Genomic DNA, 5,736 nt, shown 5'->3' on the forward strand with positions numbered 1-5,736 from the left:
CGAGCAGACGCTTCGTTTCCATGGTGTTCTCCCAGACGATGAGGATGCTCTCCGGACTCTCATCGACCAGCATAAAGTGAGTTACATGAATACTCAGTAAAAAATAAGTGAGAAAGCCAAACAAAATAGAGAAAATGAATTCCTGATTGCAAATACCAGCTGCGTGAATATCTTCCTTTCTGAGAAGTAGGGTAAGATCTGGTACGTTTTTAGAATTTATCTGTATCTTCCATCCTTACATAGGTATGTCCGCATGCACCTACCCACATGGACGTGTGGCTGTCTTATTATGCCTTCTTCATAGAAGGTGGATCTTTTAAGACTAGTTACTCAGAGGGGACCCTCCTACACTGTTGGTGGGAATGTGAGTTGGTGCAGCCACTATGGAGAACAATGTGGAGGTACCTCATAAAACTGAACACAGAGCCACTACATGATCCAGGAACCCTCCTCCTGGGCATATGTCCAGATAAAACTGTAATTCAAAAAGACACATGCACCCCTATGTTCATAGCAGCACTATCCACAATAGCCAAGGCATGGAAGCAACCTAAATGTCCACCGACAAACGAATGGATAAAGACGATGTGGTAAATAAATATATATACAGTGGAATGTTACTCAGCCATAAAGAAGAAGGAAGTAATGCCGTTATGCAGGAACATGGATGGACCGAGGAATTATCATACTAAATGAAGTCAGACAGAGAAAGACAAATATCATATGATATCACTTTCATGTGGAATCTAAACTATGATGCAAGTGAACTTACCTACACAACAGTCTCATGGACATAGAGAACAGGCTTGTGGTTTCCGTGCAAAGGGGGAAGCTGGGAGGGGTGGATTGGACATTTATAGGATGGATGAACCGCAGGGTCCTGGTGTACAGTACAGGGAAGTATATTCAATATCCTGGGATACTCCATAATGGAAAAGAATATAGAAATATGTATCTGTATAGCTGAGTCACTCTGCTGTACAACAGAAATTAACACAACATTGTAAATCAAGTATACTTCACTATAAAAAATAAATTAAAAAATGTAGTCACTCTTGTTTTTCTGTCTCCAGGAAGCACGTTTTTTCTAGGGGGCTATGTGGCTCCTGAGCAAAATTGATCAATTTTGTTGCACTTAGACACACATTTGAAAGATGAAATGTCCTTTTCTGAGCAGTATAACATCTATAAAATTACGCCATTAGAATTGTAAATTAATAATTTTTACCTTTGTAAGAAAGACAAGTAGTTTAATAACTGGTCTTAAAATTTTATTTTTATGCCTCTGCAATTCTGTTCCTAATCAAGAGCTACTTTAAATTCTTTTGCAAAGTAACTTATATTGCAACTTATAGATTAAAATGGTTTATGTAAGTAGACATACTATTAAGTAACTAACCAAATAAAATTCTGACCAAAGTTTTCAGGTCAAGATTTTTCCTGTGATAATACATAGGACTCGCAAAACCCTTATGAGAGTGGTCCAGAGAGCTCTTCAACAGATTATTTTCTAATCTTTGATTCTAAAAATGAGGAATTTGCAGTGCTAATAGTGTTATGTTTTCCCCCTGGGATATAGTGTTCATTAATTGTCTTAAAATTAAGTATCTTGAGGGTTTTTTCTGTTTTTTAATTGAAGTATAATTGATTTACAGTGTTGTAGTAATTTTATAAATAAATACGTACATTGTATAATTTACATACGTATACACACACACACATACATACAGTCTTTTTTACATTCTTTTGCATTATGGGTCATCCCCAGATACTGAATATAATTCCCTGTACTACACGATAGGACCTTGCTGTTTTTCGTCCTATGTATAAAAGCTTGCCTTGGCTGACCTCAACTTCCCACTCCATCCCTCGCCCAGCCCCCTCCCTCCTGGCACCCGCAAGTCTGCTCTGTGTCCCTGAGTTTGTTTCTGTTTCATAAGTAAGTTCTTTTGTGTCACAGTTGAGGTTCCCCATGTAAGTGGTATCGTGTGGTATTGGTCTTTCTCTGACTTCTCTTAGTATGATCATCTCTAGATCCATCCACGTCACCGCAGAGGGTATGATCTCATTCTTTGTCTGGCTGCGTGATGTTCCATTGAATATATGTGCCACATCCTCGTTGTTCCCCCATCTGTTGATGGATCGCATCTGTTGGTGGAATCTAGGTGGCTTCCTTGTCTTGGCTATTGTGAATATGCTACTGTGAACACGGGGGTGCATGGGTCTTTGTGAATTAGAGTTTGGTCTGGATATATTCCCAGGAGTATGATTGCTGGATCATATGGTAATTCTATTTTTAGTTTCTGAAGAACTTCCGTACTGTTCACCATAGTGGCTACAACTTACATTCCCACCAACAGTGTGGGAAGGTTCCCTTTTCCCCACATCCTCTCCAGCACCTGTCATTTGTAGACTTTTTAATGATGGCCATTCTAACCAGTGTGAGGTGGTACCTCATTGTAGTTTTGATTTGCATTTCTCTCATAATTAGTGATGTTGAGCATCTTTTCATGTGCCTGTTGCCTGTTTCAATGTATTGATAGTATTAATGTCAGCATTTCCTGTAAATTGTAAAGGATCTTTTTAATAACCATTGAGTAACCTTGTGTTTGTTGGAAACACATCATTAATTCCAGTGTAGAACAGATGATATCATGTATGGTGACTGCTTATTTTAATCACTATACTCACTCTCTCAGTGATGGTTTGCCTACCCTGTAGCAATGAAATATTGCCTTGTTATTCATAAAAGGGATGTGAGCTTGTATAACCTTATCTGGAGGAAACAAATGCTGCATGCACTTTTTCAAGTTGAAGCTAGACGGTATAAGTAGGAAAATGACATCACGTTTGCCATCCTTTTTTGACTCAGTTCAGTATTATGAAGATCTGCTTTGTGTTACCATGTGCTGACCGTCAGCTGCGTTGGGCTCCGCTGACATGCTGGGGTTTGGGTGTCAGAGTGTCTCCTGAAGCCCCGGGTACATAAGTGCCCTGCAGCACGACGCCTGCTGAGGTGTCACCACCTTCACAGCGGGGCCAGGAAGCCCTCAGAAACACGGGAGGCAGGCAGCCAGGCTGGGGTAGTGGTTTTAACAACAGACTCCTTTTAAATATTTTTAAATTAGCATACAGTTACATGCAGTGTTATAAATGTAATAGCATTTTACAGTAACATTGTTCTTTCTTTTCCATTTCCTTTGTTGCCCTTCACACATTCACCAATAGAAGGCAAACAGAATCCTTAATTTCTTGGACTAGAGCCCTCTCGGTAGAATCCAGTTTCTAAATTGGCAGGGTTTCCCACGTGACCACAAGCCACCAAGCAGTGCTCAGACGGGCCTGGAGGAGCCCAGGACACTGTGTTGGCTGGCACCTGGCCCACACCGTGCCATGGGGCCCGGTTTGCAGTGTGGGAGTGGTTAAACGTGCATGATTGGGTCAGCTCCCCTCTGGAAAGGCACAGCTGCTCTTAACCTCTGCTTTTCTCTCTTCCTAGTAAAGTTTGTTTTCTTTCACCTTTAAATGAAAATTAAGATATTTTTAAAGTAGGTCCTGATATTTGAAAAGTGGGTCATTAGAGTCTGTGAGTCTGTTTCTGTTTTGTACGTAAGTTCATTTGTTTATGGTTACCAAGGGAAAGGGTGGGTGGAAGGATACACTAGGAGTCTAGGGTTAACATGTGCACACTCCTGTATATAAGGAGGTACTCAACAAGGACCCACTGTACAGTCCAGGGAACTCCACTCAGTACTCTGTAGCAACCTTTATGGGGAAAAAATGTGGAAAAGAATGGGTACGTGTATGTATGTAACTGAATCATTTTGCTGTGCACCTGCATCTAGCACAGCATTGTCAGGCAACTGTACCCCCGTGTAAACTAAGTTACAGCAGGTCGTGTTAGCAGAGTGACTGGGCCTTGACTCCCCCAGCATTTATTCAGCCAGAGACACGGAATTGAACAAGACACTCTCTTGATCTTGTGCACCTTAACATCTAGTAGCTGTGCATGTAAATGGATTATTTTATCAGAGCAAAATGCCAGCCTAGGATGCATCAGACAGCCACTCTGGACGTTCGAAAGGAAGGGTCACTAGACACGCACGCCCGTGATTTGAGATGACCCCCTGGTTACCGGGCGTGGGTAACACCGGTGCTGTCCATCCCCTCCCACTCTTGTCAGGGCAGGAATCGTTCTTGGTGTGTGGTCCAGATAGATCAGAGGGGTCAGTGGGTGTTTGAAATTCACTGCAGGGTTCGGGAGGCATGTCAAATTTTTTAGGGCCAAGATTCTCATCTTTCAGCCCCACTTTCTGAGTTCTGTGATCCATGAATCTACAGATACAGTTCTGATGGCCAAAAGTAAAGCATGTGAGATACTTGTAAGCAGGTTGGTTTGACTGCCTCCAGACCGGTTGAGGTTTGTGCATCCTGCCGAAGCTGAGGATAGCTCTCTTTACCGGACTTTGAGATGGGCGCTTCTCCCAGAGCCCAGCCCTGTCAGACCACTTGCTCCAGCCTCTCGGGCCTGCTTCCCGCCTGGATGCTGGGGCTTCTCTGCTGCAGCCCAGACCTTCCCAGTTCCCGGCCAGCCCGCTCTCTTCCTTGGCACTCTTTGGATACACATTCCTGTCATTCCTGGCACAGTGAATGCTGCATTAAACACTAACCTCCTTGTCTTATTTGCTAGAACATTTTTTTTTCAGTCCATATTGTTTCTGTCTCTGGTTTAGGCCCAGTCCCAATTCTCCTCTCTGTGAATATAATAATTATCATATATTCAAGGTCAGGAGCGTGTTTTTTTGTATCATGTGTTTGTAAAGCATGAGATGGTACCCTGCAGTTGGATTTTGAGAGTGGGTTAGAAGATGCTTTTTCCGATTTCTGTTCCTCCCCTCTCTCAGTTCCTCGTCAGTGAACAATTTCCAGCTGTGAATAAATCGATTTAAGTTCTTGCTTGCTGGTTTAGCTCTGAGAGTCCAGTGGGCACTGCCTGAGTTTTGGTTTCAGCCTGCACGCCTTGGTTTCTGCCGCAGGAGTTCATGAAGAGACTGGAGGAGAAGCGCGCCGCCCTCAACAAAGCCACCAGCATGGGGGACGCCATCCTGGCCATCTGCCACCCCGACTCCATCACCACCATTAAGCACTGGATAACCATCATCCGGGCCAGATTCGAGGAGGTGAGTGTGCCACAGGCTGTGCGTAGGGCAGCGGGAGCTGTGAGAGTCAGGGCGAGGGGCTGTGCACACTTGGGTAATTGATGATGCCTTTAAGGCTGTGGGAACCTGGAGGCTTGCACCCTTTGTGAGACCATTCCTCTGGGTATTACCTGTCTCTGCCACCCACTTTTCTTGAAGAAGTTACAGGCGTTCTGCAGCTGTGTCCCTGAAACATGAAGAGACAAATACTTGGTTCACTGTAGAACTTTCTGTCCAACTCCACTTCATATCTGCAGAATAGGTTTTTCAGAGCCATCTATGCTTATGGAAAGAACTGCACACCCAAGTGAATTCGTTTTGTATTTAAGATCTTAGCTATTTTTATTTCCACCCTGCGCTCCGTGGAGTTAGCATGCATAATCCTTCAGGGGATGCCAGTTCGAACTTACATTAGAAGGTGAAGGGAAGCCTGGGTGATTGATGGCCATCTTCCCTTATGAGGGTGACCAGTGTTGTAAAGGGTTCCCATATCCTCCACCAGCTGGGTCTCGGGACCATTGATGGAATCTTGAAAGAT

Source organism: Bison bison, unplaced genomic scaffold, assembly GCF_000754665.1.
Source record: "Bison bison bison isolate TAMUID 2011002044 unplaced genomic scaffold, Bison_UMD1.0 scf7180017864270, whole genome shotgun sequence".
Classification (NCBI taxonomy): Eukaryota; Metazoa; Chordata; class Mammalia; order Artiodactyla; family Bovidae; genus Bison; species Bison bison.